Below are 14359 nucleotides of genomic sequence, written 5' to 3'. Positions count from 1 at the left end.
TTCATAAGAGACTAATGTAACAATGTCCTATCCCAGAATGTTGCTCAGTAGATTCTTCCCTGTCGTGAAATCTACATGGGAAGCCAAATTCTGATGAAGAGATTGAACAATTCACACGTGCTCTGGCAATCAGAATATGGCTTTTGCATCTTAGAGGCCCTGAAGCTGTTCTCTTAGGTAGGGTCGAATTCACATGGACAAAGTTTTCTCCAATTTTATGTAGTTTTCTCAACAGCAGCTTGAGGAACATTAATATAGCCAAATGATTTTTTCCATCTCTATGTTGGTTAGGGCTCAGAGGTGAGGACACACTATCAAAAAGCACCTTCTAACCCCGAGCATTCAGAGAGCAGGATGCCACCTAACAGTACCCTCTTTAACAGAGGAAACTTTTCATTCAGACTTTAATAAATTATTGCCTATTTATAATTTGGTTTACCATAATGTGATTCTTTTTTAAAAAATCACTTTAGGCAGTGCGCTCAGCTGTCCTGCAGACCTGTCTTTTGCTTCAACAGTGTTTGGAATGAACAGACCCAGGGACGTTCCTTGCTCCAGCCTCTGACCACCCTCCAACCTTTTTTCCAGTCACAACCTTTGGAATCAGCCACTCAGCTATCCTTGGCCTCCAGGACAGGCCAACACCGTTTTTTGCGCTTAGCTCCTTACTACCAATCAACCATGAGCTCCCAGATTCGTCAGAATTATTCCACCGAGGCGGAGGCCGCCGTCCACCGCCTGTTCAACATGCACCTGCGGGGCGGGCACTTACCTCTCTCTGGGCTCCTATTTCGACCGCGACGATGTGGCTCTGCACGGCGTGGGCCACTTTCTTCAGGAATTGGCCAAGGAAAAGCGCAAGGGCGCCCAGCGTCTCTTGAAAATGCAAAACCAGTGCTGGAGCCGCGCCCTTTTCCAAGACGTGCGGAAGCCTTCTCAAGATGAGTGGGGTAAAACCCAGGACGCTGTAGAAGCCCCCATTCTCAGGGAGAAGAACCTGAACCAGGCGCTTTTGGATCTGCGAGCCCTGGGTTCGCACAGATTCCCACGTCTGTGACTTCCGGGAGAGCCGCTTCCTGAACGAGCAGGTGAAACTCATCAAGAAGATGGGCGACCACCTGACCAACCTCCGCAGGCTGGCTGGTCCGCAGGCTGGGCTGGGCAAGTATCTCTTTGAACGGCTCACCCTCGAGTACGAACAGGAGTCTCCAAAGTGCAGCGGCCTTTGAGGAGCCCCTCTGGCGTCAGAGCTTCTGCCTGAAGCCCCTCTCTGCAGCCACTAGGCAGCTTTTTAACCACCCTGGAGCCCTCTCCCAAGCCTTGGACCAAGTGGAAACAATAAACCTTTTTGCAGCAAAAAAAAAAAAAAAATCACTTAAGTTCTATCTCTTCTAGAGCACCTACTAATCACCAACCATCCCCCCAACAAAAAAATAAAATTACGCACATGCCAAACATTAGTATAGAATGCCTTTTAAAAATCCACTAATGTTCTTAAGAGAATTAAAGATTTAGCCCACTGTGGACAAGCCCTATTTTATATTTTTTTCATTTTACACATCACATAGTGTGTCAAAAACTAAAAGTGAAAAAACACTATTGAAGAATACAAAACTGTGTATCCTGCTTTGTACACTGATTTCTCCCCCAGTTTCAAAAGATCAAGATATATCAAGCATTAGAACAAGATCCTCATAGGTGAGAATATTATTGAAGATACAGCATTACAGAGTAGAGAGAATAAAGAGGTAGAACCAGAGGTGCCTGCCCTCAAATTCAGGGTCCCTTTTACAAGCTGTTCCATCGTCACATCTTTAAAACAGGATTGATGATATCAAAAGTGTAAAGTCATTTTTACAGTTAAAAAAGTTAATGTAATGTGCTTGGCATATGCAGATACTCAATAAACAGTAGGTATCACAGCTGTCATTTTAGAGATACTTCATTTTTTGAGCATTTCCTTTCCCTTCTCCAAAACAACCCTATATCCCTTCAGTTAAATGAAGTTTAACAAAATATCTTCCTAACCCACAGCATCTACAGAGAGCTTAGGGGAGTGTCTATATTCTTCACTTTTCCAGAAGGACACTAGTGTCTTTTGCATGGAAACAGGGTGGGTTAAAAAGAAAGAACCAATCAGTGAGCTTCTGTTTTAATGAGAGAACTGGAGAGAAACCAGACTTCACCTTGACCAGGACATGGAGGTCAAGACTAAAAAGTGCATTCTTAAAGTGGAATTATCACAAAGTTCAGAGGTTGGTTTAGCTCCACTTCCTAATTCTATTTGTATTTGTTCTGTGGTGGCTTTCAAACTTTTAACATGTGTTTTTAGCAAATGCTCTTTTTAATCAAAATCTCAGATGTAACGTACAGCTTGGTGACTGTAGTTGATAATGCTGCATTGTACCTTTGAAAGTTGCTAAGAGAGTAGATCTTAAAAGTTCTCATCACGGGCTTCCCTGGTGGCGCAGTGGTTAAGAATCTGCCTGCTAATGCAGGGGACACGGGTTTGAGCCCTGGTCTGGGAAGATCCCACATGCTGCGGAGCAACTAGGCCCGTGAGCCACAACTACTAAGCCTGCGCGTCTGGAGCCTGTGCTCCGCAACAAAAGAGGCCGCAACAGTGAGAGGCCCGCGCACCGCGATGAAGAGCGGCCCCCGCTTGCCACAACTAGAGAAAGCCCTTGCACAGAAACGAAGACCCAACACAGCCATAAATAAAAAAATAAATAAATAAATAATAAAGAAATGTTCTAGGACTAAAAAAAAAAGGAAGGCTATAATCTCAGAATATAAGGTATTCCTTTAAAAAAAAAAAAGTCCTCATCACAAGAAAACAATTATTTGTAACGTTCTGTGGTGATGGATTAACTAGACTTAATGTGGTGATCATTTCACAATATATACATGTATCAAATCATTGTGTGGTACACCTGAAACTAATATAATCTTATATGTAAATTGTATCTCCATAAAAAAGTCTTGATGCCACGAAACAGAAGAGGATCTTAGTATGGCTTTAACTCAGACTCTCCCCTCACTGTGTTACTGAAGGCTTGAAGGGCGTGGGCAGGGGAAAGGGAAAGGAGAGGAAACAGCCAACACTAATTTGCATTTAACAACATACTTTCCTCTTTTATTTGCCTCCCACTTCTTCCTTTATGCTTCTTATTGAAGTAAATATACCAGTAGGTCTTTTAGCAGAAAGAATAATCAATGAATAATAAACTCTATAAACAATAAACTGAACAATAAACTCTCAGTCTTTGTATATCTACATTTGTCTACATTTTACACTCTTTCCTGACCAATATTTTAGCTTGGAATGGAATCCCAGCTTGCTTCCCCATAGGACTTTGCAAAAATTATTTAATTGATATCTGGCATCTACTTTTTGCTGTGAGAAGCCTGTCATCAGTAAAATTTTCTACCTAGAAAAGAATAAGAACCTCACTTCTTTTTTCTGGTAGTTTTTAGATTTTCTAGGTATGGATTTGTTTTTCAAATCTTGCTTGCAACTTAATGTTGCTTGCTATATTTGAGGAATCATGTCTTTCTTCAATTCTGAAAAAAAAAATTTCGGCCATAATCTCTTAGAATATTAACCCTGCCGCATTCTCTCTAATCTCTCCTAGAACTCTTATTAGATAAATGTTGGAGCTTTTAATTCTTTCCTCCATGCCTCTTAATTTCTCTTCTATTTTGCCATCTCTTTATCTCTCTGAACTGCATTCTGGGTGATTCTGTTAGAGTTTTACAATTCAGAAAAGTCTTTTCTTGAGAGATCTAATTACTGATTAACCTATTGAGTTTTACTTTATGCTGAATATAAGCATTATACAAAAAACTATAGTTTTAACCTAATTCCCTGACTATACCAAAGAGATGAAAATGCATATTCTTATGCAAATGTTCTTTTTGTGGTAGATGTTTCTGGAGATGTTCCTGATTCATATTCTGTATAAATAGAATCTTGCCATTTCAATCCTATCATAGTGACATATTGGACACTTGTGATAAAATGAAGCCAGGAAACATTTCTAATACACACGGAGACATATATTTTTCCAGTTAATTATCTATCCCATTTTAAAGCATGCTTATTTTTAAAGTGTCAAAATGTACTAATCCATACTGCAATTGTTTGGAAAACTTCATGAACAAGTATATTTCAGCAAGAAAAGACATTTGATGCCAGCCAAATTCTCTTCTTTTCTGTCACTATAAATGGCTTTCCTATTTTCAACAGTTTTTCAAAATCGAAGTCATATCTAAGCTGACAACTTCTTTGGCAAGTCTCAGCTAGATGTAATTTGAAACAGTCAAGGAAGCAAAGCCTAAACAATAAGGTTTTTAATGGGAACGATGACAGATCCTTAACTACTGTCATACTGTGTCTGACACCAGAAGACTTGAGAGGAAATTTGTTAAATAAATACTTGCAGTTAAAGGAATACACCTGCATTTAGAGTATGTGTTCTGTGTCCTGAAAATATGTAAGATCTGAGAATTCGGTGATGTTAAACACTTAACAAAAACACACCTGAAAAATACCCCCAAGGAATTTTTCTCTTTCACCTTCAGAATATTCTTTATCTATAGTCTGCATCCAAAGGTCATTAAAAGGTCACAAAGGATAAAAAAAAAAATCAAAGCGCTCCTCCTTTTAGCCTCAGCTTAGTTCTATACAAAAACAAGGTTGTTTACTTACTAAGGGAGAAGAAAATTCTAATGTGACCTTTTAACCACTATTGCTTACACACACATATACACACATGGTTTGCTTTTACTAGAATGAGACTTTTTTACTATTAACACTATATTGGTATTCATGTATTATGTATTCAGTATATATGAATATTATGTTTTAGAAACACTACAGATTGGGGGCTTCCCTAAGAAAACTAAACTAAATCACCAGGAAAGCTGAAATGAGGCTATACTTGACAGTTGGTTTAATTTATAACAATTTTCTCTATTTAAATTGCCTAAGCTTAGTTTCAGATAAAAATTACTATCTTTGTTTAGGCTTTTTATGTCTCAGCAGGTAAAATACCAATTCTGATGTGTAAAACTCTTTAATTTAAATGAAAATTACTAGGCAACATGAAGAAAAATTAAGTCTTTGTTTTAGGACACAGCTAAAACCTCCAAACCTAATGAATGTTTGCACAGCTATCATAGAGAAGAGGAAACTAGCAGGTGATTCTGGGAAGATGTGGCTTGATTATAACTCTCTCCTCCCCCACTACCAACTTCAATCTATCTCCCTTTCCTGCACTGAATAGCTGCTCAGCCCTACAAGCTAGCAGGAGCAGATAAACACTTCAGTTCTGTGTAAGTCCTAGAGGAGAGAAAGCTGAAAGATTGTCTCTGTCTTACATTGGTTAAGCACCTGAGACTACAACTGAGGGTGACTGTCATAAACTGGTGGATTCCAGGGAGACCACTGAAATGCAGAGATCTGTGTATTCCCAGGCAAGGTCAAGATCAACCCTAGGAAAGGGCCGGACACCCTGATCCCTAAAAGGCCAAGAAGGAGCACATGATGGACCCAGTCCTTCCTTTCCTTGATCCTGGCAAAACACAAGGAAACCAAGAAATTAAAAATAGAATTACCAAGCAGAAGCAAGAAGAACTACAACCCTGCAGCCTGTGGAACAAAAACCACATTCACACAAAGACAGACAAGATGAAAAGGCAGAGGGCTATGTACCAGATGAAGGAACAAGATAAAACCCCAGAGAAACAACTAAATGAAGTGGAGATAGGCCACCTTCCAGAAAAAGAATTCAGAATAATGATAATGAAGATGATCCAGGACCTCGGAAAAAGAATGGAGGCAAAGATCGAGAAGATGCAAGAAATGTTTAACAAAGACCTAGAAGAATTAAAGAACAAACAAACAGGGATGAACAATATAATAACTGAAATGAAAACTACACTACAAGGAATCAATAGCAGAATAACTGAGGCAGAAGAACGGATAAGTGACCTGGAAGAAAGAATGGTGGAATTCACTGCTGTGGAACAGAATAAAGAAAAGAGAATGAAAAGTGATGAAGACAGCCTAAGAGACCTCTGAGACAACATTAAATGCAACAACATTCTCATTATAGGGGTCCGAGAAGGAGAAGAGAGAGAGAAAGGACCAGAGAAAATATTTGAAGAGATTATAGTCAAAAACGTCCCTAACATAGGAAAGGAAATAGACACCCAAGTCCAGGAAGCGCAGCGAGTCCCATACAGGATAAACCCAATGAGAAACACACCGAGACACATTGTAATCAACTTGGCAAAAAATTAAAGACAAAGAAAAATTATTGAAAGCAGCAAAGGAAAAACGACAAATAACATAAAAGGGAACTCCCATAAGGTTAACAGCTGATTTCTCAGCAGAAACTCTACAAGCCAGAAGGGAGTGGCATGATATACTTAAAGTGATGAAAGGGAAGAACCTACAACCAAGATTACTCTACCCTGCAAGGGTCTCATTCAGATTTGATGGAGAAATCAAAAGCTTCACAGACAAGCAAAAGCTAAGAGAATTCAGCACCACAAAACCAGCTCTACAACAAATGCTAAAGGAACTTCCCTAAGTAGGAAACACAAGAGAAGAAAAGGACCTACAAAAACAAACCCAAAACAATTAAGAAAATGGTCATAGGAACATACATATCAATAATTACCTTAAACGTGAATGGATTAAATGCTCCACCCAAAAGATACAGGCTTGCTGAATGGATACAAAAACAAGACCCATATATATGCTGTCTACAGGAGACCCACTCAGACCTAGGGACACATACAGGCTGAAAGTGAGGGGATGGAAAAAGATATCCCATGCAAATGGAAATCAAAAGAAAGTTGGAGTAGCAATACTCATATCAGACAAAACAGACTTCAAAATAAAGAATGTTACAAGAGACAAGGAAGGACACTAAATAATGATGAAGGGATCAACCCAAGAAGAAGATATAACAATTATAAATATACATGCACCCAACATAGGAGCACAGCAACACATAAGGCAACTGCTAACAGCTCTAAAAGAGGAAATCGACAGTAACACAATAATAGTGGGGGACTTTAACACCACACTTACAGCAATGGACAGATCATCCAAAATGAAAACAAATAAGGAAACAGAAGCTTTAAATGACACAATAAACCAGAGAGATTTAATCGATATTTATAGGACATTCCATGCAAAAACAGCACATTACACTTTCTTCTCAAGTGCACATGGAACATTCTCCAGGATAGATCACATCTTGGGTCACAAATCAAGCCTCAGTAAATTTAAGAAAATTGAAATCATATCAAGCATCTTTTCTGACCACAACACTATGAAATTAGAAATGAATTACAGGGAAAAAAACGTAAAAAACACAAACACATGGAGGCTAAACAATACATTACTAAATACCCAAGAGATCTCTGAAGAAATCAAAGAGGAAATCAAAAAATACCTAGAGACAAATGACAATGAAAACACGATGACCCAAAACCTATGGGATGCAGCAAAAGCAGTTCTAAGAGGGAAGTTTACAGCTATACAAGCCTACCTCAAGAAACAAGAAAAATCTCAGATAAACAATCTAACCTTACACCTAAAGGAACTAGAGAAAGAAGAACAAACAAAACCCAAAGTTAGCGGAAGGAAAGAAATCATAAAGATCAGAGCAGAAAGAAATGAAATAGAAACAAAGAAAACCATAGCAAAGATCAATAAAACTAAAAGCTGGTTCTTTGAGAAGATAAACAAAATTGATAAACCATTAGCCAGACTCATTAAGAAAAAGAGGGAGAGGACTCAAATCAATAAAACTAGAAATGAAAAAGGAGAAGTTACAACAGACACTGCAGAAATACAAACCATCTTAAGAGACTACTACAAGCAACTTTATGCCAATAAAATGGACAACCTGTAAGAAATGGACAGATTCTCAGAAAGCTATAACCTTCCAAGACTGAACCAGGAAGAAATAGAAAATATGAACAGACCAATCACAAGTAATGAAATTCAAACTGTGATTTAAGATCTTCCAACAAACAAAAGCCCAGGACCAGTTGGCTTCACAGGTGAATTCTATCAAACAATTAGAGAAGAGCTAACACCCATCCTTCTCAAACTTTTCCAAAACATTGCGGAGGAAGAAACACTCCCAAACTCATTCTATGAGGCCACCATCACGCTGATACCAAAACCAGACAAAGATACTACAAAAAAAGAAAATTATAGACCAATATCACTGATGAATATAGATGCAAAAATCCTCAACACAATACTAGCAAACAGAATCCAACAACACATTAAAAGGATCATACACCCTGATCAAGTGGAATTTATCCCAGGGATGCAAGGATTCTTCAATATACGCAAATCAATCAATGTAATACACCATATTAACAAATTGAAGAATAAAACCCATATGATCATCTCAATAGATGCAGAAAAAGCTTTTGACAACATTCAACAACGGTTTATGATAAAAGCTCTCCAGAAAGTGGTCATAGAGGGAACTTAGCTCAACATAATAAAGGCCATATATGACAAACCTAGGGCTAACATCGTATTAATGGTGAAAAGCTGAAAGTATTTCCTCTAAGATCAGGAACAAGACAAGAATGTCCACTCTTGCCAATTTTATTCAACATAGTTTTGTACATTTAATTTAATGTAGGGGAAGGAAGTTGCAAGATAGCAGAGTGGAAGGATGTGAGTTCCACCCTTCTTACAAAAACACCAAAATCACAAGTAACTGCTGAACAGCCATCAACAAAACATTTTTGGAACCTACCAAAAAAGATATCCTACATCCAAAGACAAAGAAGAAGCCACAGCAAAATGTTAGGAGGGGCACAATCATGATAAAATCAAATCCCATACATGCTAGGTATGCGACCCACAAACTGGAAAATAATTATACCACAGAATTTCTCCCACAGGAGTGAAAGTCCTGAGCCCCACATCAGGCTTCCCCATTTTGGAAGTCCTAGCCATGGCAATCAGAGGAGACAAAAGGAATCCAAATTCAAAAAGAAGAAGTAAAGATGTCACTCTTTGCAGATGACATGATACTATACATAGAAAATCCTAAAGATGCTACCAGAAAACTAGTTGAGCTCATCAATGTATTCGGTAAAGTTGCAGGATACCAAATTAATTCACAGAAATCTCTTGCATTCCTACACACTAACAATGAAAGATCAGAAAGAGAAATTCAATAAACAACACTATTTACAATTACATCAGAAGGAATAAAATACCTAGGAATAAACCTACCTAAGGAGGCAAAGGACCTGTACTCTGAAAACTATAACACACTGATGAAAGAAATTGAAGATAACACAAAAGATGGAGAGATATACCATGTTCTTGGATTGGAAGAATCAATATTGTCAAAATTTCTATACTACCCAAAGCAATCTACAGATTCAATGCAATCCCTATCAAATTACCAATGGCAGTAGTATCAAAAATCTTAAAATTTGTATAGAAACACAAAAGACCCTGAATATCCAAAGCAAACCAGAGACAAAAAAACTGAGCTGGAGGAATCATGCTCCCTGACTTCAGACTATGCTACAAAGCTACAGTAATCAAAACAGTATGGTATTGGCACAAAAACAGACTTAAAGATCAATAGCACATGATTGAATGCCTAGAAATAAACCCACACACCTATGGTCAATTAATCTATGACAAAGGAGGCAAGAATATACAATGGAGAAGACAGTCTCTTCAATAAGTGGTGCTGGGAAAACTGGACAGCTACATGTAAAAGAATGAAATTAGAACATTCTCTAACATGATACACAAATATAAACACAAAATTGATCAAAGACCTAAATGTAAGACCAGACACTATAAAAGTCTTAAAAGAAAACATAGGCAGAACACTCTTTGACCTAAATTGCAGTAACATCTATTTCGATCCATCTCCTAGAGTAATGAAAATAAAAGCAAAAATAAACAAATGAGACCTAAGTAAACTTAAAAGGTTTTGCACAGCAATGGAAGCTATAAACAAAATGAAAAAACCCACAGAGTGGGAGAAAATATTTGCAAACGAAGTGACCAACACAGGATTAATCTCCAAATTATACAAACAGCTCATGCAACTGTATGTCAAAAAAAAAAAAAACCCAATCAAAAAGTGGGCAGAAGATCTAAATAGACATTTCTCCAAAGAAGACATACAGATGGACAAAAAGCACATGAAAAGATGCTCAATATCACTAAATATCAGTGAAATGCAAATGAAAACTACAATGAATTATCACCTCACACCAGTCAGAATGGCCAGCAACAAAAAGTCTACAAACAATAGATGCTGGAGAAGGTGTGGAGAAAAGAGAGCCTCCTATACTATTGGTGGGTATGTAAATTGTTACAACCACTATGGAGAACAGTATGGACGTTCCTTAAAAAACTAAAAATAGAACTACCATATGATCCAGCAATCCCACTCCTGGGCATATATCTGGAGAAAACCATAATTTGAAAAGACACAGGCAACACAGTGTTCATTGCAGCACTAATTACAGTAACCAAGACATGGAACAAATCTAAATGTCCATTAACAAAGGAATGGTTGTAGAAGATGTGGTATATATATACAATGGAATATTACTCAGCCATAAAAAAGAATGAAATAATGCCATTTGCAGCAACATGTATGGACCTGAAGATTATCACACTAACTGAAGTAAGTCAGACAGAGAAAGACAAATATCATATGATATCACTCATATGTGGAATCTAATTTTAAAAAATGATATAAATGAAGTTATTTACAAAACAAAAACAGACTTACAGATTTCAAAAACAAACTTACGGTTACCAAAGGGGAAACGTGGGGGGGAGGAATAAATTAGGAGCTTGGGATTAACATACACACAATATTATATATAAAATTGATAACCACCAAGGACCTACTGTATAACACAGGGAACTATATTCAATAGTCTGTAATAATCTATATGGGAAAAGAATCTGAAAAGAATAAATATATGTGTATAACTGAATCACTATGCTGTACACCTGAAACTAACACAACGTTGTATATCAACTATACTCCAATAAAATTTATTAAAAAAAAATTCATAACTAAAGTTGATATTTCAGATGACTTAATAGCCAAAATTTCTGTAGAGATATTATTTCCCTTCATATATATGTATAATAATGCAGCTTAAGATTTCATGTGATTATTATTATTTCATCATGCTATGATGAATCTTCCTCTTCTGTGATCTTTTTATCATCTGATTTTTGTTTTCTTTAAATGCATTTTCTCACTTCCACTATCAGATAGTTCTTAAAACATAAAAAATATAGAGTAATATAAAAAACACTACTCATTATAGTCCACACAGAAACTTAGCTTTTTAAACTGTTGATATTTTGCAATATTTGCCTTTTCCTTAATAAAAACATACAATGGCACAGAAATAGACTTTAAATAACATTCCTGGTACACCTTTGGTAGTAGTTCCTCCCCAAAGTAATCGCTATTCTAAAGCTAAGTGCATCCTCCCCATGCATGTTTTTCTACTTTTCTCGATATCTATCCATATCCATACACATATTAATATTCATATGCACATCTAAATTATTTCTAGGTATGTCTATAGTTATATAGATGCTAATCTGGAATATACTTTCTGTCTTGCTGAGTTGGAAGGGGCAGTGGTAGGCCACAGGCCTTGGTTCAAATACCAGAATCTTGAAATTCTTACCAAGTTTTAGTAGATTTTCCTGAAAAGAAATTTCATTTTGTATACGCCTATAGGCCTATCTTCAAAGACTTGCAATGGTGAGTTTTTTACTAGTTTCTTTGAGGAGCAAATCTGCAGAGCTCCTCATGCTGCCATACAAGCAGTGGGCCTCAACTGTAGTTTTCACATTCTAACAATCATATGATAATTTTTGCCTTTATTATATTTTGTGTATATTTTATACATTGTGAAAATGACTCTACTACCCATAGCAATCTACAGATTCAATGCAATCCCTATCAAATTACCAATGGCATTTTTTACAGAACTAGAACAAAAAATCTTAAAATTTGTATGGAAACACAAAAGACCCCGAATAGCCAAAGCAGTCTTGAGGGAAAAAAGCAGAGCTGGAGGAATCAGACTCCCTGACTTCAGACTATACTACAAAGCTACAGTAATCAAGACAATATGGTACTGGCACAAAAACAGAAATATAGATCAATGGAACAAGATAGAAAGCCCAGAGATAAACCCATGCACCTATGGTCAGCTAATCTATGACAAAGGAGGCAAGGATATACAATGGAGAAAAGACAGTCTCTTCAATAAGTGGTGCTGGGAAACCTGGACAGCTACAAGTAAAAGAATGAAATTAGAACACTCCCGAACACCATACAGAAAAATAAACTTAAAATGCATTAGAGACCTAAATGTAAGACTAGACACTATAAAACTCTGATAGGAAAACATAGGAAGAACACTCTTTGACATAAATCACAGCAAGATATTTTTTGATCTTCCTCCTAGAGTAATGGAAATAAAAACAAAAATAAATAAATAGGACCTAGTGAAACGTCAAAGCTTTTTGCACAGCAAACGAAACCATAAACAAGACAAAAAGACAACCCTCAGAATGGGAGAAAATATTTGCAAATGAATCAACAGGCAAAGGATTAATCTCCAAAATATATAAACAGTTCATGCAGCTCAATATTAAAGAAACAAACAACCCAATCCAAAAATGGGCAGAAGACCTAAATAGACATTTCTCCAAAGAAGACATACAGACGGCCAAGAAGCACATGAAAAGCTGCTCAACATCACTAATTATTAGAGAAATGCAAATCAAAACTACAATGAGGTATCACCTCACACCAGTTAGAATGAGCATCATCAGAAAATCTACAAACAACAAATGCTGGAGAGGGTGTGGAGAAAAGGGAACCCTCTTGCACTGTTGGTGGGAATGTAAATTGGCACAGCCACTATGGAGAACACTATGGCGGTTCCTTAAGAAACTAAAAATAGAATTACCATATGATCCAGCAATCCCACTACTGGTCATATACCTTGAGAAAACCATAATTCAAAAAGACACATGCACCCCAATGTTCACTGCAGCACCTTTTACAATAGCCAGGTCATGGAAGCAACCTAAATGCCCATCGACAGACAAATGCATAAAGATGTGGTACATATATACAATGGAATATTACTCAGCCATAAAAAGGAACGAAATTGGGTCATTTGTTGAGATGTGGATGGATCTAGAGACTGTCATACAGAGTGAAGTAAGTCAGAAAGAGAAAAACAAATATCGTATATTAAAGTGTTTATGTGGAAACCAGAAAAATGGTACAGATGAACCGGTGTGCAGGGCAGAAATTGAGACACAGATGTAGAGAACAAATGTATGAACACCAAGGGGGGAAAGCGGTGGGGGGTTGGCGTGGTGGTGTGATGAATTGGGCGATTGGGATTGACATGTATACACTGATGTGTATAAAACTGATGACTAATAAGAACCTGCTGTATAAAAAAATAAATAAAATAAAATTCAAAAATTCAAAACAAAAAATTACCATATGTAATTCTATATGTAATATAGATTACATATATAATTACAAATCCACATATGTAGATTAAATACGTAATACCATATGTAGTAGGTTACCAACAATCCCACTTCCTGGGTATATATCCAAAGGAAATGAAATCACTACCTATATTCCCATGTTCATTGTAGAATTTTTCATAATAGCCAAGACATGCAAACAATCTACGTGTCTTTCAACAGATGAATGAATAAATAAAATGTGATATATAGGGGCTTCCCTGGTGGCGCAGTGGTTAAGAGTCCTCCTGCCAATGCAGGGGACACAGGTTTGAGCCCTGGTCTGGGAAGATCCCACATGCCACAGAGCAACTAAGCTCGTGCACCACAACTACTGAGCCTGCGCTCTAGAGCCCGCAAGCCATGACTACTGAAGCCCACGTGCCACACCTACTGAAGCCCACGTGCCTAGAGCCTGTGCTCCGCAACAAGAGAAGCCACCACAATGAGAAGCCCATTGCACCGCAACGAAGAGTAGCCCCCACTTGCCACAACTAGAGAAAGCCCGTGCACAGCAACGAAGACCCAATGCAGCCAAAAATAAAACAAATAAAAACAAATTTTTAAAAAAATTAGTTATATATATATTACAACACACACACACACACACACACTAGAATGTTATTCAGTCTTAAGAAAGAAGGAAATCTTGCTATTTGCAAAAGCATGGATGGACCAGGAGGGGCTTACACTAAGCAAAATAAGCAAGATAAAGAAAGACAAAAATTACGTGTT

At 37.3% G+C, this 14359-nt stretch overlaps 1 pseudogene; it reads left to right on the top strand.

Annotated features, from left to right (window-relative positions):
* Positions 1-681: 681 nt before the first annotated feature.
* Positions 682-1229, top strand: LOC137770934 (ferritin light chain pseudogene; annotated as a pseudogene).
* The last annotated feature ends 13130 nt before the right edge of the window (positions 1230-14359 follow it).

Source organism: Eschrichtius robustus, chromosome 10 (genome assembly GCF_028021215.1).
Source record: "Eschrichtius robustus isolate mEscRob2 chromosome 10, mEscRob2.pri, whole genome shotgun sequence".
NCBI lineage: Eukaryota > Metazoa > Chordata > Mammalia > Artiodactyla > Eschrichtiidae > Eschrichtius > Eschrichtius robustus.
Note: the sequence above shows the minus strand (reverse complement) of the source record. Positions and strands in the feature narration are given on the sequence as shown.